Here is a 26,862-nt window from a genome sequence, read left to right as displayed (position 1 = left end):
TTTGGCTTGCCAGATAAATTCACGGTTTAGTGGACTCTCGCCTACTGCTGTGGATGTATTGATCAAAGGACTGTCACATCTCGTGACAATTGTATCTGATATGTCTCATGGTGGATAAAAGGTTAAAGAGGTTGGCTTTGCATCTTAGGGTCCTGAGAATCTTAGGGGCAAACCACCCAGTACAACCCTTGCCAAAAAACTGCTTCGGGAGCACGAATGCTCTGTAAAGAGTACGGTACATCAAATCAAATCAAATCAAAAAATTATGTTATGCTGCAAAACCCACACCAATACGATTAACGGTTTGAATAAGAGTATACTGCATATATATATATATATATATATATATATATATATATATATATATATATATATATATATATATATATATATATATATATATATATATATATATATATATATATCTCAAAGCTCAAGGAAAAGCGAGATTACATGAGCCTTAATTGGCTTTATATCCAAAAACGTAAAATTTATTGTAATACAGCACAACCAATGGAAAAAGAGTTGTTGTACAAGGGTATTGTACTCAACATGTCCACAACAGCACACTATTAAACGTGAAAGCACTCAAATACAAAACAGAACACGAATTCCGCAATACCGTCCCGTCCTACCTTTCTTGGAATTTGCACTAAAGTGCACTGCAGAGCAAATTGAACTTCTGAAAGAAACAGTTCAAAACAGCTCTCACAACTTTTCCATCCATTGACTCAGATTTGCCATATTTTCATGAGCTGTTCCATTTGGCTACAGCCCACAACAATGGCATGGTGCTGAAAGGAACCGTGCAATTGGAGACATGAATCTACGAAGGGGAAATGCGCAGAGTTAAAAAAACGATTCCCTTACCAGCAGAAATTATGGAAATTAAGATGGAGAAGACATCCAGTGAAGTTCAAAGCAGAGCAACATGCACAAGTGGGTGTCTCGGAAACACGACGAGTTAATTTGAAACAGCTAATTGGAAATAACAGCATACAAATTACAAAATATATAAGGATATGTATGATGCACGCTCATACATAAAGAGTTCTCAAGAGGTTTCTAACAGACTCTCATGCAATCAAATAAAACCGAATGACGGCCAATAGACCATCGATCTATTACGTAATGTGTGGTTTGGGTGAATGTTGGTGGGTGGGGGTAGCGTTGGATTGAATAGAAACTTTAAAATTGAGGAAAGGAAGGGAAGGAAGGATTACACATAAGAGAAAGGAGGGTAACAGTGTGACAGGTTTGGGAGGAGATAAGAGTAAAGGGAGGGATTGGAACGGCCATGTATGGAGTATCAGCGAAATGAGGGGGAAGGTTGGGGGCTTTTTATGTAGGGCATAAAATAAATAAGTCATTGTAAAAAGGCGAATGCACATGATTGAATTGACTAAAGGAATGAATAAACAACAGCATGAATCGAATAGCTTACTAGAGGCCAGAGCCTAAACGAACAAGCCAAACTCAGTGGCACTATTAATTCCAGCAGTAACCCCTTTACCAATTCCAGCAGTAGAAACCTTAACCCTAACCTGACATTAACCAAACTTTACATTATCAGTGTCTACTTATTACAACTTCAAGATGTAAAAAAAAAATGACCTGCACTATGTTCTCTTAACAGAGCATTGGTGCGACCACAGCACTTTCTTGGCAAAGGTTATGCTGGGTGGTTTGTCATTGCCTTCCCAGTTGATCAATGCTATATCCTTTGAATTGCTAAGCATCAAGCAAGAAGGCATCATGTACCATTTTGTAATTATTTTCTATGACTCCACCAGGGTGTGACCACCAACCTCTTAAACTCGGAGCAGACACATTCACCATTACACCACCGAGTCTGGTTTGTAACTACATTAGTCATTGTATTAACTTAGCACATTATCATTATCAGTGCTATGAAAGAAAAATTACGCTATACGAGAGTAAGTGAACTGCAATGCACTGCAGCACGAGGTACGAGGGTAAATTAACTTGTGTACTGCTTTTTGTGTGCAGTGTCGAGCCTCGTGGAATAACGAGAACACAGAACCGATCAGGACGTAACAAATAAACAAACAAAAAAAACAGAATTCAAAGAACAGTAGAAAGAGTGGGGGTAGGGTGGGGGAGAGGCTCGATGGACGAAATAGAGGGAGACTTGGAAAAATAAGGGACGTGGGGAATAACGAGAGAAAGGTGACGACATAGAGTGAACAAGATGGATAGAGCTGCAAACTCTCAATCACAGAAATGGAAGGAAAAACCTGAAACCCGGAAATTGGTGTTCAGACAGGGTTAATTGGGGTATAAAAGATCATGGTCGTCGATATGTGATGACCTTAGATTGTGGAGAACAGCTGTCTTGAGGCCCTGGAAGGAATAATGAGATTGAAGAAGTTGGTTCCACAGGTTGTAAAAATGAGGAACAAATGAGTGCAGGTGAGCAGTGGTTCTGTATTTTGGGAGTTTCATGAGAAGTGGGTTAATGGCAGACCACGTGTGCCCTGCAGGAACCTGGAGGAGTGTGGGGGGGGTGGAGGAAAGCGCAAAGGGTGGAAAACAGAACGGAGGTGGTAGAAGACAGAGAGACCACTGACTTGCCTGTGATGTGAAAGTGACAGGCCCAGAGACTCATGTTCATCGCTTGAGATACCAATGATTTGAAGGCCTTTGTTTCCACGGCATCAAGCTGAGCAAAGTATGACCCAGCGGGAGAGCAGTTGAAATGGTGGAATTTGAAAAGTTGAGGACGCTCTACATAGGAACCGATTGGAGTTGCTGCATTTAAATTGTTGGATATTTGAATTGGTGATAGTCGACCAATTTAAATACCCACCAACACCTCAATTCAAATTCGATATGGCCTTTTTAATTCAAAAGAAGAGAATGTATCACTATGAAATAATAGGACACTCTACTTTGAACTGAAAGAAGTTTGAACAGTGAAAAAGTAGAAAGCATGAGGAGTAAAAAAAATTCACAGATCAGTGGCAATGAGAAGGAAGAAGGGAACATGGTGATTCAGGTGTCCAGTTGGAAACCATTGGAAGATCAAGCAATATCATCACTGGGCTGAGCTAATTCATCTGACAGCTGGTTATCTCCCAAGAGCAAAATATACCTGTAGAGCATCACCACACGCCATGGTAAATTCCCTTCCATGGCACACTAGGTCAATGATCTTTTTTCGTCTCTGTGTCCTTGAAGAGGAAGAATGGCTCACTCGAAGGTGGCTGTGTATCTTCATAGGCTGCTGATGCGTCGGTCAGCGATCGATCCGGTGACTCGACCGCCGCTGTAGCACTATTTTCTCCAGATGTCATAGGAAGAAAAAAGATGCTTCAACGAGCATGGCAATCCTCTTCCTACTGGACCAGAGCCAACAACAGCACTTCATTCTGCCATGGGGACCCTTGAAAAGCAACCGCAGATTAAGCAGATGAGAAGACGTTATACTGCCTCTTGATCTACAGCCTTGCCGCTGTGATATTGGCGACATGCTTATATTTGTGCTGAGCACGTGCGCTCTAAACGATGGTTGCCTTCGCCTCGACTGTCAGTGTTTCGATCATTACAGGTGATTCTACGGTGTATATTGACACGGCAGAATGCAATAATTGAGTGTTTTACCTGTACTTCGTTCCGAGGCTGTGCAGATACCATGACTATGAAATGGAACACTCACTATTACAAAAGTTTCAGAGCTTGAATGAAATGAGGATGGGAATTAATTAAAACAAATTAAGATAAGACTTGTATTTACTTCTCTCGTGTCTCGGGAAATCATATTCTAGTTCCTGCGTACATCTCGCTTCATGATCTGATTGTACTCGAGTTAATGCGCATGTTGGGGAAATATTCAACCTTCTTTTTATGCATGACCTCTTGTAATAAATATCCTTGCCTTTTGTTATAAATGAATAAAATAACAATAAGGTTCAATCATCGTGGAAAATGCCTGACATAAATGTCAATATGAATAAGGTTGTGAGTAAAAGAGATGAATCGGTGATGAAGAAAAGGAATATATACGGTAGATTGCTCACTGCTTGGTGATTAATCAACAATTGCAAAATGGTGGTTGATATGCCATCAAAAGTAGCATGTGCCATTTGTAATAACGTGATGCAAGGAATCACAGACTCCTGCATTGATCCAAAATCATGCCCGGCTGGGGCTTATATTTTGGGTGCTGTCAGTCTGTCCGTCCAGGCATGCATGCATCCGTGTGTCCGTGCCTCTGTTCAGAGCCAGTATTCAAAAAATGACTGAATGCATTCCTTTCATACCTGGCACATGTACGCAATAATACCTGGGCATCAAGCACGTGATGATGATTTTGGCATCAGAGCCAATTTGGGATTTCTTAAGATATTTTAAGGAGAAACTACAGGATTGTATAATGTATATGCTTGCGGGAACCGTTTTTATTTCTACACATTTTTCCATTTGCACGACCAGCACTCAAACTTTAAACTAATTAATTAAATACGATTTACCATCTCCACGACGGACATAACACCACATTTATTTAATTACTTATGAATATACACTTTACCATCTGCACTACCTCCACACCACCTTTAATTATTTATTTATTGATATCGAACTTATTTTCAGCATGACCTTCATAACACCTTGAATTATTTATTTATATACACTTTATCATCACTGCTACCGACGTACCACCACATTGAATTACTTAATGATTTATACCCTTTACCTTTTCCACTACCTACACCTTTATTTATTTATTTATTTATTTATTTATTTGGTGATTTAAATCTACACTTCCCAGTTTTAGGTGAGGTTGGGTGCTATGTCCTCGATGACGACTTGCATCCTTATTTCTTGTTCATTAATTTTACATGTGGGAAAGAACCTACAGCCGATCCCACCATACCATTCCCGCAGAACATGGCAAAACTTGTGTTAAGTCCACATGAGCAAGTCTAAGACAGATTATTATACAAACAAATTATAGAACAGATAAAGATGGCTGCACATGCATCATAAAAATTAACAGCAGGAAATGACTCAATGTACACATAGTGGGGATTGTTTGGAGGTAAAGTCCTGATGACAAACAAAATTTGCATGTACCAGATGGGACGGCAAGTTTTTTTTCCACGCCATCCCGCCAAAGAGAGTACCACCGTACTCTCCGATATATTATTTGGAATTAAAACGTGTTTGTTTTTTTCTGGATGATACAAACAGACAGTCTGATAGACAAAGTGATACTTGTAATATTGTAATTATACAAAACCATATCAGATGAATGCTCCGCGTGCTCAAAGAATCAGTCTTTCGAGCTGCTCAACAAAACAAGGACACCATTCAGCTTGATTGAATCAGTAACTCAAAGGTAGTTCTGTTTGTTGGGACACAAAACGAAATCTCAAAGCTACAAGAAAGAACACACCAGTGAGATAATCATCCCATAGGTTTCACCAAAATAGGTGAGTGAGTTGTTTTCTCTTTTTATAAGGGAAGGAAAACAGCAGGGACCATGCAATATGAGTGAAGAAGACATATATATATATATATACGGTATATAGGGATTCCACAGAGTACTTGGTTCTTATCCTGCTCTGGTGCCTAAGCTATAATCCACTTTCAGTGTCTCAAATTAAAGTCATCCGTCAATGGCCTGTGAGGGCATGCACGACGTGATGAGCTACCTCAAACGGTCACACAGCTTTCTGCCTATGTCCCTAACCAGCTTCCTCCAGATAATCTAACGCCAACTGACAGGTCACATTATCCCTGCAGTAAAGGGGATACCAAACGAAATATATATTTGTCTCGTGTCGGAGTTTTGTTTCCTCAATTCATATGCATACACCTCCGCCCCCCCTCACCCCTCCACCCCCCTCTCCCCACTCCACAAGTAGGCAGATTTTGAAAGCAGCTCGTAGCAGTGTGGTTCCATAAGCAATTGGAATTGCATGATGATCATGGCTGTGAGACCTGTTTGAAGTCAACCTCGTCAGGTCGTTTCATAAAGCACTAGTTTTCAAGAAACTGTTTTTGTATGCTCATCAATACACCGAAGCGTATAGTCATCACATCACATTTATATTTGGTGGGCTGGCTGCATCATCATTGAGGCCTGGTTGTGCCACTGTTCCGTGCCCCTGCAGATTCTGGAAGGAATTTGGAACTTATCCAGGGTACTGGTACACAATGGCCTATTCTTTTAAAACAGGCAACGTGGGATCCTTCAGATCCAACAGTGAACTCCGGTCATCAGGTCATCCATCTTCGAGTCCATCCTTGAAATGAAGAACTCATTGATGCAATAAAAGCCTGGTGTTAGCTGAACGGTCAAGGTGCTCGACTTAAGATCTTAGGGTCTTGATATCGAGCCCCTGTCTCCCATATAGTAAACACCAGGTGTGGTTGAGTCGGCGAAATTAGTACCAGTGTACTCATAATAGAGGGTACTGCATCAGCGACACAGCTGTGCCCCCAGAAAATGATGAAACCAGCAGCCACAGGCTGGATACGATCACCAGCTATTGATGCATTGTGTCCTGGCTCTGAAGCACCAGGTTATAGTCGAGCAAAGAATCGAACCGAGAATAGACAGCACAAAGGTAAGAGTGCAACGTCGAGAGCATTCTTACAGACTACTGGCCAACACAGTGAAAGGCTTGTTGTATTCCTGTTGGGAAATTGATTGGAGAATGATATCTTGCTGTTCTCTCTGTGAGACTGAAAACTTGCATGGAGAGGGCTTGGTGGGGAAAGGTAAGTCAGTAATGTTTTGCAGATATACTAAAGGTGTGAATGCACCCAAGAGGTTATTTCCATTTTTAGCAGAGCTAATCGCTTTGCTCTATTATATTTATTTTCTATGGGGACTGGTAAAGTGTATATTGTTGGAAAAAGAAAAAAATAGTTGACTTAATCTCTCTTTCCCATAAACCATCCGATGCATGTGAAGAAATGCTTTCACATTACTGGTAGTATACATAGTGGAGAGACAGCTGTCATAAGAAAGGATGCAGAAAAAAACATTTACCCATTGCTCAATGCTGGAGGATAAAAGAGGAGGAATGGTAAAGTAAGAGATGCGAAGCAAAGATGTACTGTAATTATCAGGGACACAGCCACAAATAACTGTGAAACCATTGCAATTACATCACTGGAGCTGCAAATTCAGAGAGAAGAGAGCAATAACATTAAAATTAACGGGCCGAGGTGCTATGGTGAAACTGCAAGCACAGTTTACTCGTATATGCATCTTTTTATCAGAGCAACATATATACATATATAAAGATGTATATATATATATATATATATATATATATATATAAATATATAAAGAAATATATATATATATATATATATATATATATACATAAATATATATGGAAATATATGTATATATACATATATACATCATACCGGGTGTAGTGGCGTGCGCCTGTAATCCAGCTACTCGGTGGCTTGGGTTGGAGGATCGCTTGAGGACGGGTGCTCTGCTCTGGGCCACGCTATGAGAGGGTATAGGGCAGCCTGGAATCATGGCAAAACCCAATCCTTATCCCTGTGTCGTAAGAGGCGACCAGGGTTGCGTCAGGAAGGGCATCCGGCGTAAAACATGTGCCAAATCACTATGTGGATCATACGGATGATCCGCTGTGGCGACCCCGAACGGGAGCAGCCGAAAGAAGAAGAAGAAGATATATATATACACACACACACACACACACACACACACACACACACACACACACACACACACACACACACACACACACACACACACACACACACACACACACACACACGACCGGTCAAAAGTTTTAGAACACCCCCATTTTTCCAGTTTTTACTGAAATTTAAGCAGTTTAATGTTTCAATGTACTCTGAAATTAAAGCATAGAACTAATAAACAATTGCAGATAAAAAAGAAATCATGGAATAGTTTTGTTGGACAAAATTTAATCTAAATTTTTGACTCATCAAAGTAGCCACCTTTGGCAGAAAAACAGCAGAACATGCTCGTGGCATTCTTTCTACAACGATAATCAAATATTATTCGGAAAGTTCTTCCCAACACAGTTGCAGAAGTTCCCACAAATGTGTTGCACTTGTATGTTGCTTTGCTTTCACCCTTCTGTCCAGTTCATCCCAAACAAGCCCAATGTGGTTAAAGTCTGGAGACTGTGCTGGCCATTCCATGATTTGAAGCCTACCGTCTTGTTCTTTTCTTCTGAGGTAGTTCTGACATCACATGGAGGTATGCTTTGGGTCGTTATCTTGCTGTCGGATGAATCCCTGACCAACCTGTCATAGACCAGAGGGTATGGCATGGTGCTGCAAAATGCTGTGGTAGCCCTTTTGGTTCAGGGTGCCAGTTACTAGGTGCAAGTCGCCGACTCTGGATCCAGCAAAAGAGTCCCAGATCATCACACTTCCTCCTCCATGTTTGACAGTTGGTGTCACACACTGAGGAACCACCCTTTCGTCTACTGGACGGCGTACAAAAACCCTGCACGATGAACTGAAGATTTCAAATTTTGATTCATCGGTCCATAAGACCTTCTTCCAGTTTTCAGTAGTCCACTGGTGGTGCTTCATGGCCCAGACAAGCCTCTTTTTCTTATTTTGCCATCTTAGCAATGGCTTTCTTACTGTCACTCGACTTGTCAAACCTGCAGCTCGAAGTCTTCTCTTCACAGTTGAAACTGAGACTTCCTTACTTCGACCAGTGTTAAGCTATGCTTGAAGCTGCTGTCCTGTGAGCCGCCTATCACACAAGCTGTTGACTCTCAGAAACTTGTCTTCTGATTGTGTTGTGGCTTTGGGTCTGCCAGACCTCTTCCTGTCAGAGTTTCCTCCAGTTTCCAAGTGTATTTTGATGGTGTAGGAAACTGCACTCACTGACACTTTGGCTGCTTTGCAATTTCTCTCAAGGAAAGACCTACACTTTGAAGGGATATAATGGTCTGTCTATCTTCCTTTTTGATTGTCTTTTTCTCGCTATTATGATAGCAATAAACTACTTCCTGCAGTGAAATATTGTCCAAATAATGCTTCAGAGGGTGCAGCAACACAGTCTGTTCCAACACTGCTTTTATACAGACAGAGCGTTTGTAACTAATCCATAAAAGTTGGGACACCTGTAGGAATTGTTTGCCGCAACTTTCAAGGCTGAATTTATTTCCATTGCTGCAGAACAGCTGCAGTTGCGAACCCATTACTTGTTCCATGAAAATGGCCTTTTTAACAACTCTGAAATTTACATTATTTTTCAGTTTTTCATAACCTAAACTTGTTTTTTAACCTCTGGCAGTTTAACGCTTAGCTTTGTACCATTTCAGGTTATTCACTGGATGTGAACTGCTTAAATTTCAGTAAAAATTGGAAAAATGGGGGTGTTCTTAAACTATTGACTCGTTGGGGAAGATCTGGATCTGAAAATTTTTTCAGTGATTCTTTACAATTAATAACAACAATCTTTCCAACACAATTGCAATTAAGGCCAAGAACTATATTGATTATACGCATAAAAATTTAACAAACATGAATAAATTCCTGCTTGGGCTATGTGTGAAAAAATTCTGACTCAACCCATGGAACTCATAACAGATGCAGCAACAGCCCATTGAGCTTTTGAGTCTTCATGATATCCTCAAAATTTTATTGGCCATAACACTGCAAGTTTTTTAATATATATATATATATATATATATATATATATTTATATATATCACCAATGGTGTATTTAAGCGTTTTTATATCTATAACAATTTTTGGATGTATACTCTACCGGTCAAATGTTTTAGAACACCCACATTTTTCAGTTTTTACTGAAATTTAAGAAAGTTCAAGTCCAGTGAATCACCTGAAATGGTACAAAGCTAAGCGGTAAACTGCCAGAGCTAAAAAAAAAAAAGAAAAAAAGAAAAAGGTTTAGGTTTCCAAAAACTGAAAAAGAATGTAAATTTCAGAGTTGTGAAAAAGGCCCTTTTCAGGGAACAAGTAATGGGTTAGCAACTGCAGCTGTTCTGCAGCAATGGAGTAAATTAAGCCTTGAAAGTTGATGCAAACAATTGCACAGGTGTCCCAACTTTTGTTGATTAGTTACAAACCCTCTGTCTGTATAAAAGCAGTGTTGGAACAGACTGTGTTGCTGCACCCTCTGAAGCATTATTTGGACAATATTTCACTGCAGGAAGTAGTGTGTTGGGATCATAATGGCAATAAAAAGACAATTAACAAAGGAAGACAGACAGACCATTACAACCGTTAAAAGTGTAGATCTTTCCTTTAGAGAAATTGCAAAGAAGCCAAGGTGTCAGTAAGTGCAGTTTCCTACACCATCGAAAGGCACTTGGAAACTGGAGGAAACTCTGACAGGAAGAGGTCTGGCAGACCCAAAGCCACAACACAATCAGAAGACAAGTTTCTGAGAGTCAACAGCTTGCGTGATCGGCGGTTCACAGGACAGCAGCTTCAAGCACAGCTTAACACTGGTCGAAGTAAGGAAGTCTCAGTTTCAACTGTGAAGAGAAGACTTCGAGCTGCAGGTTTGACATGTCGAGTGGCAGTAAGAAAGCCATTGCTAAGATGGCAAAATAAGAAACAGAGGCTTGCCTGGGACATGAAGCACCGCCAGTGGACTACTGAAAACTGGAAGAAGGTTGAATGGACCGATGAATCAAAATTTGAAAGCTTCGGTTCATCACGCAGGATTTTTGTATGCCGTTGAGTAGGCGACAGGATGGTTCCTCAGTTGTGTGACACCAACTGTCAAACATGGAGGAGGAAGCGTGATGATCTGGGGTGCTTTTGCTGGATCCAGAGTTGGCGATTTGCACAGAGTAACTGGCACCCTGAACCAAAAGAGATACCACAGCAATTTGCAGTGCCATGCAATACCCTCTGGTCTCCACCGAGTTAGTCAGGGATTCTTTCGACAGCAAGATAACGGCCGAAAACATACCTCCAGGCAATGTCAGAATTACCTTCGAAGAAAAGAACAAGAGAGTAGGCTTCAAATCATGGAATGGCCAGCACAGTCTCCAGACTTAAACCCCATCGAGCTGGTTTGGGATGAACTGGAGAGAAGGGTGAAAGCTTAGCAACCTACAAGTGCAACACATTTGTGGGAACTTCTGCAACAGTGTTGGGAAGAATTTTCTGAACAATAATTGATTTCCATTGTGGAAAGAACGTCACGAATATGTTCGGCTGTTATTTCTGCAAAAGGAGGCTACTTTGATGAGTCAAAAATTAAGATTAAATTTTGTTCAACAAAACAATTCCACGATTTCTTTTTTCATCTGCAATTGTTTATTTGCTCTCTGCTTTCATTTCAGAGTACATTGAAACATTAAACTGTTTAAATTTCAGTTACAACTGGAAAATGGGGGTGTTCTAAAACTTTAGACCTGTAGTGTAAATATATATATATATATATATATATATATATACATATATATACATATACATATATATTATATATACGTATATCTATACATATGCATATACATATATATATATACATACATACATATTTTAGTGCTGAGCCGTTATCGGAACCGGTAAGTGCCAATTTGCGATTACAGTACAGTTTACTCCATACAACCCAAAAATAATTTCAATAAACAAATTCTAAAAAACAACGTTGCATTATCGACTTTATTTAAAAGTTAATCCTTGCTTCTATTCATTGAAAAACTCCTTCCAGAGGAAGTTTTATCTCCTCTTACTTATAACGCTTCAGGCAGTTGGTACACCACAATCTCATGTCACCTCAACCCTTTTCCAGGATCTGTATTACCCCCATAAACCCTTCCTGATCCCTTCCTCCTTATTTGCAGGTTGCAGCGTTTCCTTCCCTCCTCCTTTCCGGTTTGTTAGTTCCTTTGCTTATTGTGAGTTGCCATGCTGCCTTATTGTCTGTTCCCGTTCTGTCACATGGTTGTTCCGAGAGAGAGAGATAGAGAGATAGAGACACAGAGACAGAGACAGAGACAGAGACAGAGACAGAGAGAGACAGACACAGACACAGACACAGACAGAGACAGAGACAGAGACAGAGACAGAGACAGAGACAGAGACAGAGACAGAGACAGAGACAGAGACAGAGACAGAGACAGAGAGAGAGAGAGAGACAGAGAGAGAGACAGAGACAGAGACAGAGACAGAGACAGAGACAGAGACAGAGACAGAGACAGAGACAGAGACAGAGACAGAGAGACAGAGAGACAGAGAGACAGAGAGACAGAGAGACAGAGAGACAGAGAGACAGAGAGACAGAGAGACAGAGAGACAGAGAGACAGAGAGACAGAGAGACAGAGAGACAGAGACAGAGACAGAGACAGAGACAGAGACAGAGACAGAGACAGAGAGAGAGAGAGAGAGAGAGAGAGAGAGAGAGAGAGAGAGAGAGAGAGAGAGAGAGAAAACATTAATAACATGCAGAAAGACAGATATGCTCTTACCTCAGACAACATTACCCATGCAGGAAGACACCTTGATCAAGAATATACTGTAAATATCAACTGATATGAATCGATGAGATGAGTGATACATTGTCGATACTTCTTCTTCTGATTGGAAAACCCTCGGCCCAGCAATGACATTCGTTCGTCGATAAGGTGAAAAATAAGGAGTGGGGTAGGTATTCCACTTTGTCCAGGGTTGGGATGGGAATTAGCAGTTTGTTGAAGGTGCCAGCAATACCTCACCTCTTTGTCAAAAGAGCTCTCATCCATGAGTGTCAATCTTCCAGATAAATTGATTAATTAAAATGTAAATAAGAGGATACAAAAGATCTTGCTTTTCCACGAGTCTCATGTTTAATGTCCATATTACTATTTTGGAATGCACCAAGTCTTGTTCTTTCATAAGCAGCACAAGACTACAGGGTGGCATCACTGGCTGAATGCATGGCTGTGCCACAGGAATTTGGAACTTGGACATGGTGCCGGCGATAGCTCACCGACTCTTTACAAAGAATACCGTGGGATCCTCAACATCCACCAACTAATGCCAACAAATTGGGCATCAAGTTTTACATCTATCCAAGGAAGGGCACATACATTGATGAATCACCCTGCCGGTGAAACACCAGGATGACCTTTTATAGTTGGGCCGAGATTTAAACCCGAGCTAAACAGCTTAGAGGTGAGTGCGCATACCACTTGGCAATCCTGGCAACCCATAGTCTCAGTGAGATGCAATGATTAATTTTATTGACTCATGGGCCTTTGGTCCATTGGACCAAATTTCCTTTGGTCTTCACCATTCACGGTCTTGTACCATAAGTGCTTGCTTGTGCTGTACTAGCCTACGTGAGCATTAGCTTACCTTTCACCAAGCCAAGATGGGCTTGGGCCAGGGTGGGGTTCCCATCGTGTGCGGCCTTTTTGGCTGCTGGTTGCATCATTGGTTTGGGGTGCAGCTATGCCGCTGAAGCAGTGCCCCTATTACCATTATACTAGTGCTCATTTCACTGACCTCAGAAGGATGACAGGCTGAATCAACCCCCTGGTGTTAATTCAGTGGAAAAGGGGGCTCGAACTCAGGACCCTAGGATCCCAAGTTACCACCCTAACTGCCAAGCCAACTCCAGGCTACCACTACCAGGGTGGGGATTATACGTTCATTATTATTATTGTTGTTCATTATAAATAATACGACTATTATTATTATTGTTGTTATTATTGTCCGTACTAATTAATATATGCTTTGTTACAATGTTATCGTTCTTTTTTATTGTTTAATATTTTGGAATTAGAATGCCAATGCATTTAATACATGGGAATTCTTTGTAGTTAATTTGCTTAATCAACTCAGAAGATCATGACGATCATTTTGGTGTACAACACCACATCGGAAAAATCCAGTAAAACTCTCAAAAAGATGCCACACACACACACACACACACACACACACACACACACACACACACATATATACACACACACACACACACACACACACACACACACACACACACACACACACACACACACACACACACCCCTCGTCCATTTATAGTAAAAGATAGGCAGGGCAGCCCATGACAGGATGACACATTTGCAATCGTGATTGAAAAGAAAACACTCATAATTTTGTGAACTATCATGTAGAAATAATATAATATTTGTAACGATAAACCAAAGAAAGAGAAATTGATAAAGATTGGAAGTAAGAATGTGTGTTCAAACACATGACAACATGAAAAAATTATGTCCTGCAAGGCCAAATAAAAAACAAACAGTTGATCATCCGGATTTTTTTTTAAAAACGAAGGAACAAAAGAGGTGAGTGTACACACCTCTTCTGTTCCTTTTGATTTGTTATTTGTTTGTTTGTTTTTCAAAATGGCTGTAAGCTTCGAGATTGAAGATGGCCACCAGATATTTAGATTAAAATGGCCACTGACATTTTATTTCAAGGACCCTTGCTGTTTAATGCATAGAAACACTTAAAAATAAATGCCATTTTTAACCCCCCCCTCCAAAAAAACACAAATCATGGACCCAACATACCAGGTTTTTTTTACCCACACACCCCCTAAATTTTTTTTACATGAGTCATGTACCACACATGACAATTTTTCTACCCCCGAACAAATATGACGCGGCTAATATACATGACACGTCACGTACACACTCACTAAGCCTTTTAAAAATACAATCCACAGTTCTAAACAAATATATAATAAATGTATGGCAAAATACAAAAAAACTCCACACTTTATACATATTAAAATTATTGGCTATGCCATCTTGATATATAGGTATACAGATCTACACTCAATTCACAGATTTACATACGTGGTGGGATGGGGGACTCACCAGCGCTCCCTGGTCCAACTCCCCACTCGCAAAATAGGAGAAAACATCACATGGCGATCATCGCCCATCAAGAACTGTTCCTGCGTACCACGGCTTCAGGACTTTAGTTCCTATCAGAATTTGCAAAAAGATGAAAACCATCTTCAAAATTGAAGCTTAAATCATTAAAATGGTTTGTCGTGTTCACACAATTTGTCTCCGTTCTACATTTGTCGCGCAATTTTCTAGTTTTAGAACCAGTCGTATTTTGTATCATTTTAAATCGAAGCATGCACTGAATTTTACTTCAGCAGCTCCGATGAAACTTACATACACAGACATGTACACAGATCAGTATTGCTCGCATATCGCACACGGAAACACAAAGCAAGAGTTCAGCTCTCTGCGCTGCGGCTCAATATCAGCTATAAAAACTCAGTATCGACATTGGGAAAATGTTCGATTCAAAGAATGATGCAAGAGTCTTACACAAAGATATGGATTTTTATCGGGATGTTTGAAAAAATAATAAAAAAAATTAAAAAAAAAAGGAAGCGGCTTCAAATAAAGAAGCAAGTGAGGATGATGAACTGGTAATTTTTATTATTATTTGGCCGAACAATGTAATGGAGAGAGGGGAAATGACTGTCATCTTCAAGGATTCCATCCTTAAACTGCAAGAATGAAATTTCCAAAGACAACGACTCCAAGGGGGTGGGTTTGCAAACTCAGCATTTCAAGCATCACATAGGAAATTAATGGGGTGGTATGATATCTGAATAGCCTGATGTTGGCTTCGCAGTTATGGTGACTGGCTTGGGACCTAAGGGTCCTGAGTTTGAGCCCCTGTTTTTTTTTTCACCATTTAATTAACAACAGGTAGGGCTGACAGCCTGTCATCCTGCCGAGGTTTTTGAAATGAGTACCTGTGTACTGGGGTAATAGCCATTAAGGGTAACCTGTGTTGGAGTGGTGACCTGTCCAGGACTGTACGCCTTGCCAATGAAACTGCCTTGGCAGCCCCATGCGCATTCACGGTGCGAAAGGAATGGTATTATTAGCTCACCTGGAACATAGTTCCGGAGATATTATGGGATGGCGCATCACCAATCCATCTGTCCATCCGCATATACTTGCACCGTCTTCTCCGAAACTACACACACGATTTCGATGAAACTTTACCAAAACGTTCATCACCATTATGTACCAAAGTTTGTTCATGCAATTTAAAAATCGAGGTCTAAGGGGGGTCTGCAGGGAGGTTGCCCCACAAAATAGGTATTTGCTTTCTTCTCAGAAACTACACACATAATTCCGATGAAACTTGACGACAACCTTCATCACCCATGATGTACCAAAGATTGTACACGGTATTAAAAAAATTGGATTTGGGGGGGGGGGTTACAGGGGCGTTTCCCCTGACCAAATGTATTTGTTTTCTTCTCAGAATCTACACACACAATTCAGATGAAACTTGCTCATGTGTGTTTTTCATCACGACTTAGCATGAGCATGATTAGTGGCTGATCTTGCCTGCTGTAGAAATGTGCACATTTACCTGTCTATCGATTTTGAGAATGCATGCAAGTTTGCTTGTTTTGGCAATGGAGAAGTCAGAATGCCACACGTTAACTGATCATGGTGAATGATTTAGTTTGAACAGAAAGACAAACATCTGTGGTAGGTCCGACGTAGACAATCCATCCCATCCATCCATTGGGACCATACTCTGTGCAGAGCGTTGGTGCTGCCAAAGCAGTCTCCTTGGCTATTGGGCACAATCCTGGACGGGTCACCACTCCGACACAGTATACCAGCATGCTGGCACTCATTTTGCCGACCTCGGAAGGATGACAGGTCGAGTTAACCCCACCTGGTATTACTTCAACAGCTGAGCGGGATTTGAACTCAGGACCCTCGGATCCCAAGCCCACCACCCTAACCATTAAGCCAACACCAGGCATCATAGATAATCATTAGACAAAAAAGACACTTTAACAAGGCACATGCATTGAAATTCATTGGAGCGGTGCTTTTTATAAAATCGAAATGACTTATAAAATAACAAATCATTCGTCTTTTTTGCAGTTAGTTGTTCGCGGTGTCTTATAAAGATTGTGAACACAAAAATAACGGAAAAAAGGGAAATAAACGAATTGACCCAAATAAATCTGGATAACCACAGTTTCAGTTTAATGATAAGATAACTCATGCTGGATCAACCATGATGTAGTGATTCAGTTTGACTCCTATGACTACAACTACAACTACTACTACTACTACTACTACAACTACAACTACTACTTCTTCAAAGGCCCCAATTATGCCCACATAATTGTGGTGTCAGCTGGGAAAGTTTTTTGGCGCAAGTCTTTTTAAGAACTGGCTAGCCAGGCCTGATGTTCGACTGAAAGTGGCAGGAATTTGTAATTTCTTCAGAGTGCTGGTAATAACTTGTCATCTCATCACGAAAGACACTGGGGATTTTTAACGTCCACAAACTAATGTGAGCAGACAAATTTCAGTGACACTCACCTGAATGTCCACCAACGGAACAACACACTTTATGATACAATTTCATCCTTGTAAAGCACTAATCTACAGGATTCCACATTTTATAGCCAGGTCACAGGCATCCAGCTCACGCTAGACAGCTTGAAGGTAAATGCAATCAATACCTCTGTACACTTCTGTTGGACTTACTTTATCTACATACATTACAGGTACTGCAAATAATTGCAACTGCCATCACTTAATGTGAATATCAAGATGATCAGGTCATCGTCCCCCCCCCCTCTTCCCCACCCCCTCCTCAACATTACACAGATATAACATACAAGACCAACAGAAAAATAAAAAAAAAATGGAAAATGAAATCTTTGTGAATATTATTTTTTAATTTACAAACATACCATTTACACCTCAGTGATTGTATTTTAGATGAAGGATGGTAAATTAATAAATGAAAACAACTGCTTGGACAAGATAGCATAAAAGGATAAATGAACACATGATTTATGACTTGTTGAGACCAATATCTAATATTCCTTTGGTGCTGCCAACCATACAGTACTGGGATGGTTGGGAACAATGAGACGTGAGTTATAATGAAACACGACAATGACTTAAACAATGTAAATGACCCACGAAATATAGCCGACAATCTGCCAAATGAACTGTAAACTCCACACTTTGGCAATGACTGCTGCAGACCTTTTTATGATGCATCACCCCCCAAAATGCAACGACATATATATATATATATATATATATATATATATATATATAAATATATATATATATATATATATATATATATATACATACATACATACATACACACACACACACACACACACACACACAAATATTTTCAAGCAGTATCTGCCAGACATTTTTAAAAGCATGTCTGGTCCAGATAAAGGCTCCAGACAGACCTTTTGAGACACCATTTGGCCAATGAAAGGATTGCCCGAGACATGAGGAGAAGCCCGGAGACAAGTATCCCAAAGGAGGGCTTTTTGGCAATGCGGCTTCCTGCCGTGCCAGCCTCCACTGCTGTCGATCTGTCCTTGTGCCTCAACAGAATGCCTGTCAGGAGGTTCCTGGTGCTTTGTGGTTGCTGCACATCAACTGCTTTACTCCGCTTCACTTCTGTCTTGTCTTACACCCAGCAGATGATGAGGTTTGCAGCATTTTTGCGAACGCTTGTTTCCTCGCCTTTCCTCATCAATGCGTTGATTTTATTGGCATAATTTTCTTTTTGTGCTAAAAGTCCTCACTTCCACTTAAAAATCACTTTTGGTTCTTAAAATTAACGGTCGTTTCATGGAACGTTTGTGGAACATGTATCAATAATCAACTGTTTGAAATTCAGATATAAATCATTGTTTCATGAAAGTTATGACCATTTTCAAGGAAATCAATTATTACTCTTTATCACAGAAATGTCAAAGTGTCTCTGATGGGGTCCTGCTATATACAGTATATTCCTTACAATCAATCTGAAGATATTTTCAAGTAACTGGATGTTAAAACACCGCTATTATTACTCAACCAAAATGTGTGTATTTATTTAATAGAGATATTTGAGAAAACGAATAGTTTTTGGCAGTTCTTTGCAGACAGGTCAGGTGTCTGTGTCAGGTCAGGTTCGATCTGTGACCTGCTACAGGTACCATGTAAACCTGTACTAACCTGTTCCATGGTCGGGTTGTCGGCGACTAAACCGTCTCCCCCACCAGGTTTTCTGGTGAGGAGGGTGTTTGGATATGGACACCCAGCAGGATTAAAAACAAAACCTGTCAAAGGGCGGAGGAGCTCCTTGTGAGCCAACGGCCATCCATATCTAGTGCCCAACTGTGTCTGCGGACGTCCTCCTGCAGTTGGGTTACTTCTTATTAGGAGGTTTGTGGCAGGATTTGCACTCCAGCCACCGTAAAACGCTTCATTCCGCAAAACCCTAAAAAAATCTGAAAACCCACTCCGTGGGAGTACCTCCTGTGCAGCTTCTCTCCGCAGGGCAGCTCACCGGATGATGGGATTGGGGCAAAGCCTTCGGGACCCCCAATCTTTGATAGGAGGGAAACCACGGGGTAACATCCCTGGGTCAGATTGCGGGAGAGTGTGTCGGAGTGGTGCTGAGGTGTCGTCCACCAGACGGCGGTCTCCTTGGGTTAACCTGAGGCGGTCCCTTCGGGTGGGTGCCTGGAATGTCCTATCCCTAAGAGAGGATGATCACCTGTCTCTGTTATCATCTGAGCTCAAGCGTTTGGACATCGGGATTGCAGCTCTCTCTGAGGTTCGGAGACCGGATTGCGGCGAGATAATGGTGGGTGGTTACACCTACTATTGGTCTGGTCGCTCTGATGGTTACCATACCCAAGGAGTTGCTGTAGCTGTGTCCAATAAGCTGACCCCAATGATAATTGAGGTAACACCGGTCAACGAGCGTATTATGAGATTAAGGATTCGTCACTCCTTAGGTGTCATTTCCCTGGTCTCTATTTATGCTCCGACTGAGGCGAGTGATCTTACCGTGAAGGATGCATTCTACGCCACACTCGAGTCTGTGGTTGATCAGTGCCCCAGACGAGATACACTTCTAGTCTTGGGGGATTTCAATGCATCGACTGGAACTGATAGGGATGGTTATGAGGTGTGTGTTGGTCCCCATGGGTCAGGAACTATGAACCAGAATAGCACTAAGTTCCTTGACTTTGCAAGAAGTCATGGACTTAGGGTGGCTGGTTCATGGTTTCAGCGCCCGCAAGCTCATCGCTGGACTTGGTATTCCAACGCTGGCGGTGTGGCAAAGGAGATTGACCATGTCCTCATTGACGGTCGTTGGAGGATGATCCAGAACTGCAGGGTCTACCGGAGTGCTCAGTTCCTCAATACTGACCACAGGCTTGTTGTAGCAACTCTGAAGCTGCACCTTAAATCCTGGAGAATGGTACCATCCCAGCCTAGGCTGGATGTTGCCAAGCTCAGGGATGAGAGAGTAGCTGAGGAGTTTGCGAACAGGCTGAGTGGACACTTGGGGGGTCTGGGTGCTTTGGGGGGTCCTGAAGAGTTGTGGAGCACCTTCAAGACCACCGTCCTTGATGTTGCCGGTGGATGCCTTGGAGTTCACCGCAGGGCAAAGAAGAATTTTGTCTCTCAAGGGACACTGGATACCATTGACCAGAGTCGCAGGGCCAGGCTGAATGGCAGAGCTGAGCTGTTCAGGGAGCTGAGGCGTAAAACTGTACGTGCACTGAGGGTGGACAAGGAGGCCTATGTGCGAGGAATCTGTGAGGGGGTAGAGCATCACCTGTGGACAGGTGATTCTCGTCCCGCTTACAGGGAATTCGCGCATTACGTTCATCCAAGCCCATCCCTCGGAGCACTGCAGTTCGAGCAGAGAGTGGTAGGCTCTTGACAGAGGAGTCTGAAGTGAAGGCCCGCTGGGCCGGTTACTTTGAGCGGTGGTACCAGGCTGATCCCCCAACTGTCGAGTTGGACGTCAAGGGTGTTACAATCCCTGTTGCTGACCCTCGAATCAACTGTGGTCCACCATCGCTTGTGGAAACACGGGCTGCGGTGAACCAGTTGAAACGGGGCAAAGCTCCAGGGATCTGTGGCATCCATGCTGAACTTCTCAAGGCTGGTGGAAATGCTGCACTCGCGTCGTTGCATGCAGTTTTGTGCTCTGCCTGGAACACAGGCATCATCCCAACTGACTGGAAGAGGGGCCTTGTTGTCCCTCTCTGGAAAGGGAAGGGTGATCGCCAAGACTGCAACAACTACCGAGGGGTGACGCTGCTCTCAGTGCCGGGCAAGGTCTTTGCTCGGATAATTCTTGATAGGGTTCGCCACCATCTGCTTGAGCACCAGCGTCCAGAGCAGTCAGGCTTTACACCAAAGAGGTCAACGATTGACCGTATCCTTGCTCTTCGTGTCCTCACTGAACGCAGACGAGATTTTCGGCAGGGGCTGCTTGCAGCCTATGTTGATCTCTGTAAAGCGTTCGATTCAGTGAATCGGGATGTCCTCTGGAGGATTCTTGGTCTTCGTGGGGTGCCACCGAAACTGATCGATCTGACATCTGCACTCTACTCTGGTACTTGAGAGTGCTGTGAAGTGTGGTGGTACCGCCTCTGACTTATTTCCAGTTGTTACTGGAGTTCGTCAGGGATGTGTACTTGCCCCCACACTTTTCAGCACTTGTATGGACTGGATTTTTGGGAGGATGTCGGAGAGATCAAGTTGCGGTGCATCGTTTGGCAATGTCAAGATCTCGGACCTTGATTTTGCAGATGATGCAGTCATCTTTGCGGAGACTTTAGACATCCTCTTGGGGGCCCTCGAGGTGCTGAATGAGGAGTCGGAGCCGTTGGGATTACGGATTTCTTGGGTCAAAACAAAGATCCAGGCTTTCGGTGACATCTTGGATGCTGCTGTCCTGTCTGTGTCTGTTTGTGGTGAGGATGTTGAGGTCGTGGATAGATTCACTTACCTTGGCAGTGATATTCATGTCTCCGCAGGTTGTGAGCCGGAGGTCAATAGACGTCTGGGTCGGGCCTGGGGAGTCATGGATTCACTGGATCATGGGGTGTGGCGCTGCCGGTACCTGTGCGGGAGGACGAAAGTCCGAGTCTTCAGGTCCTTGGTACTTCCAGTCTTGCTCTATGGGTGCGAGACTTGGACTTTGACCAAGGATCTGAGACGGAGACTTAATTCCTTTGGTACCAGGTCTCTTCGGAGAATCCTTGGCCATCGCTGGTCGGATTTTGTGTCCAACGAGCGGTTGCTGAGAGAGACTCGGATGAGATTTGTTACCTGCATAGTCCGTGAGCGTCAGCTGCGGCTGTTTGGACATGTGGCTCGTTTTCCTGACGCTGATCCTGCTCACCAGATTCTCTCAGCGAGGGAGTCTCATGAGTGGAGGAGGCCAGTGGGCCGACCACGTGCCTCATGGTTGCAGCAGGTTGACCATCATCTCAAGGAGATGTGGATGGGCCTGGCATCTGCCTGGGGGATGGCCAGACGGAGGCCCCTGGAGTACCGGCGGAAAGTGGACGCAGCGACGCGCTGTTCTGGCACATGCTCCCATACCTGACCTGACCTGACCTTTGCAGACGAAGCTATTAGGAAGGTGGTTGGTGATGGCAGGTCTGAAGGTGGCTGACAAGACCAATTATTGAGAGATGGGCCCTGTTGTAATGGCTGCACCTATATTTCTGATTGTTGATGGGTGGGGGGTCGATCTTTTCTTCTCCTCCTCTTCTCGATGCTGGCCATTCACTGGTTTTGAACGTGGGCTATTGCACGTTTGATGTGAAGTCGCCAGGCAACACGGACTGCAGCTTGTGTTTCCTACAGTTGACGGTTGATATTGCAGATCGAGATGGACTTCTTCAGTGAATCTATTAAATGCTTCTACGGGGCCCCTCTGTCATGTTTTCCAGTACTAAACTCCCCATACAACACAGCCTTGGGCCCTAAACCCCCATCATCCGTTTGGACCACATGGCTTGCCAATCTCAGCTGAGTCTGCAGGACAATGGCCTTTTTTCTGGTGGTGTTGGATCTTTTCAGCACCTCCACATTGGTAAGAAATCTTGCCATCAGATTTAGAGGATGGCGTGGAGGCAGCATTGATGGAAGCGCTCAAGGAGGCAAACATGCCGGCAATTTGTGGCCCATGACTCAGTGCCATACAGGAGGGTGGGGATGACAACAACAGCTCTAAATCTTGACTGGTTTGTGTCCAGAGGTTGTGGGTTTTACCGACACACTTAGAGTCTCCCAAAGGCATGACTGGCTTCAGAGAACCTGTTGTTAATTTCCTTATCAATTGTGGCATCACATGAGATGATACTACTCAGGTAAGTGAACTGTTGGATGGCATTCAGCAGCTCAGTTCCCTCAATAGTTATCCTTGGTGGTGAGTAGTCTTGACATGTAGCTGGCTGGTGGAGGACTTCAGTTTTGTTCAGGTTAATGATAAGCCCAAATAGTTGTGCTTCTTCAACATCGGAAGTCGTTAGGTGCTGCAGATAAGACTGTGTATGAGGCCCAAGAGCACAGTCATCTGTGAACAATAGCTTGCAAATGAGCTGTTGTGTTGACTTTGTGTTGGCTTGGACTCTGGGGTTGAAGAGTTTTCCATCTGTCCAGAAACGAATGTAGACACTTTCATCCAAGTTGTCAGTTGCTTGCTGGCTCCGACAAGCTTGTTAAAAAAACACAAGAAAAGTAATTAAAGTGAGGGCAAGAATGCAGCTTTGTTTAACACCGTTGGAAATCAGGAATGGACTTGAGAAGCCACCTCGATGCTCATCTCATCCATTTCGACTTTCCTGAAGTTGGCTGATCATTGTAAGGAAACCAGATGGGCATCCACGCCTCGCAATAATCTTCCAGAGACTATCCTGACTCACAGTGCAAAAATCCTTGGTAAGGTCGATAAATGTAACATACAGTTCTTTGTTCTGCTCTCAGCACTTTTCCTGTATTTGTTGAGCACAAATACAACATTCGTTGTACCGATGTTTGCTCTTAAGCCACACTGGCTCTCAGGGAGGACCTCCTTTACTATCGCAGGCAGAAGTCTGTTGAGGACAGTGTGGATAAAATAAATGCAGAAGATTTTTTCAGCAAAAAGAACATTGCCAGCACCAGGGGCCACAGTCAAGAGTAAACACTCGAGTGTGTGCTGCTGAAGCTATCCAGGCAGGAAGTGAAGCAGGATGCATGTGCTCATAGCGTTTCATGCCATGATGCATTTATTGAGTCAAAAGGGCTTTGTTTGGATTACTGTTATGCCCGGCCAAGCTGAGTAAGATGCAAGATGGGAAGCAGGGGAGCCAGCCCAGAGGGGAGGCCAGTACCCCCCATCAAGCTGCAGCCTTGTAGGTGGAGAGAAGTTCAGCTGGGCCAAGGAAGGACTTTGCAAAATGGAGGATACCCAGTTGGCGGCTGGTTTTGGAGGCCAATTTTTAAATGTGGCTTGCTCAATAAAGATCATGGCTTATGGTGAGACCCAGGGGGTTGAATGACTGAACAGGCCCTGATTTTAATATGGTTTCCTCAAGAGGATTGTGAAGAAAGTAGATAGGAGGGTTTGCCAGACATTCCTTTCTAAAAGAGATAGTGAGAGTGTGAGATTTGTCAGGATTGAAAGACAGATTCCAAGATTTTGACCAACTTGTGATTTTGTCAAGGTCTGAAGAGAGGTAAGAGGCTGATGCCTGCCTGTGTGAAGGATGAGGGATGTCATGGTATCGAGTGGAGTCATCAGCAAAGAGATAAAGAGGATTATCCAGTGTCAGAGAGATCATTGATGAAGATCAGGAATAGGATTGGGCCCAGAACACTGCCTTGGGGCACTCCACCCTTGACAGGGAGTGGAGATGAAAGGATTCCATTGAGAGCCACACTTTGGCTACGCGAGTGGAGGAAGTCAGGAAGTGGAGTGGAGGAAGTGCTGGCCTTGGATGCTATAGGCAGAGTCTGGAGAGTAAGTCTAAGACTGTTGTATTGGTTCTGGAAGTTTACTCCACACATCCTTCTGTTTGAGTATTTTGTCGATATTGATCATTTCCACCCCCTTTGTTATCAGACATAATTTTGATGATGTCATTGTCTTTTTGGTTCACGAGTCAGTAAGTGACCACTATTGGTTCACGAGTCAGTAAGTGACCACTATATTCGTTATGGGTGTGTGTCTGTCTGTCTGTCTGTTGGTTCACGAGTCAGTAAGTGACCACTATATTCGTTATGGGTGTGTCTGTCTGTCTGTCTGTCTGTCTTTTGGTTCACGAGTCAGTAAGTGACCACTATTGGTTCACGAGTCAGTAAGTGACCACTATATTCGTTATGGGTGTGTCTGTCTGTCTGTCTGTCTGTCTGTCTGTCTGTCTGTCTGTTGGTTCACGAGTCAGTAAGTGACCACTATTGGTTCACAAGTCAGTAAGTGACCACTATATTCATTTTGGGTGTGTGACTGTCTGTCTGTCTGTCTGTCTGTCTGTCTGTCTGTCTGTTGGTTCATGAGTCAGTAAGTGACCACTATTGGTTCACAAGTCAGTAAGTGACCACTATATTCATTATGGGTGTGTGTCTGTCTGTCCGTTGGTTCACGAGTCAGTAAGTGACCACTATTGGTTCACAAGCCAGTAAGTGACCACTATATTCGTTATGGGTGTGTGTCTGTCTGTCCATTGGTTCACGAGTCAGTAAGTGACCACTATTGGTTCACAAGTCAGTAAGTGACCACTATATTCGTTATGGGTGTGTGTCTGTCTGTCCGTTGGTTCACGAGTCAGTAAGTGACCACTATTGGTTCACAAGTCAGTAAGTGACCACTATATTCGTTATGGGTGTGTGTCTGTCTGTCCATTGGTTCACGAGTCAGTAAGTGACCACTATTAGTTCACAAGTCAGTAAGTGACCACTATATTCGTTTTGGGTGTGTGTCTGTCTATCTGTTGGGTAGTCGATCTATCTACCCTTATTGTCAGGTTTTCCGTCGTTATGTCAGTCTGTCTGTGTGTTTGTCTGTCCAGGCCAGTACTCCATTAATGGTAGGCCGATTTTGATGAAACTCTGGTGGTACGTTCATACCATGACCTAGTTGTGCGCGTTTGAGAACGGTTGCTATGGACCCCTCGGTGGCCTAGCAACGGGCCTTTGAAATTTTCAAAAATATCAAAAAATAAAAATATCGAAATTCATAAATCAAACTATGATCGTTTCTGGGCAACACATTGAGCCTCCTTGACAAAAAAATTCAGCCCGCTCCCATGAAAACTGTCGGAGAAGATAGACGTTGAATGAACCCTGGTCGAGAAAAAAACAAAAAAACGAAGTTAGTTATATCTCAGAGACTACGAGTCAGACATACATGAAACTGGTATGGTAGGTTCATGGTATGTCCTAGTTATGTGTGAGAGAACCGTTGCTATGGACGCTTTTGTTGGCTAGTAACGGCTGAAGAACGACTAAATTCGACTTGATCGACTACTCATGTCCGCCTACCGGCTTGTCTGTCTGTCTCGAGCATAGCTCCGTGGGTTTTGATCCGATCTGGATAAAATTTGGGTGGGAGATTTATATCATGATCTAGTTGTGTTTTCCTGAGAATGGGTATACTGCGTCCATTATGGGCGGAGCCACACCCAAAAAACATGTGTTTTTAGGGGGTAGCCCATTTCAAGTTACATCTCCGATGGGGGTTGTCGAATCTGGCAGAGGTTTCGGTATTTGGTTGGCCCAATGGTACCTGCATAGCCCCACGGAGCTCGATTTTTCATTTTCATCCTAAGATCAAGGTCACAAGGTCACGAACTTATAAAATGTCAAAAAAATCAATAAATTGGGCATCGAGCTCCTTGGGTTTTCCACTCTTACGAATGAAAGTTGGTATGCAAGTCGTGCTCTTCGAGTACTACAAATTTCATCATTTACGTTTTTCCCGATTCCCGCCAGTTTGCCCGTGGAATCCCCTCGAAGGTCAAAAAATAAAAAAGGCGAACCGTGTACATTGCTCGTGAACCATCGCAGTCTCCA

At 42.9% G+C, this 26,862-nt stretch overlaps 1 long non-coding RNA gene across 1 annotated transcript in view; it reads right to left on the bottom strand.

The window, feature by feature from the left end:
* LOC147032215 (uncharacterized) overlaps positions 1-26,862 on the bottom strand; it is a 182,685-nt gene that overhangs the window by 114,057 nt on the left and 41,766 nt on the right. Inside the window, exon 3 of the long non-coding RNA XR_015055084.1 lies at positions 636-826. This is a non-coding gene — a long non-coding RNA (uncharacterized LOC147032215). The remainder of the gene's footprint in view (positions 1-635; positions 827-26,862) is intronic.

This window comes from Eptatretus burgeri, chromosome 2 (genome assembly GCF_056783735.1).
Source record: "Eptatretus burgeri isolate ZD-2024b chromosome 2, Ebu_testis_v1, whole genome shotgun sequence".
Lineage (NCBI taxonomy): Eukaryota > Metazoa > Chordata > Myxini > Myxiniformes > Myxinidae > Eptatretus > Eptatretus burgeri.
The sequence above is the reverse complement of the archived record's forward strand: the minus strand, read 5'-3'. Positions and strand labels throughout refer to the sequence as shown.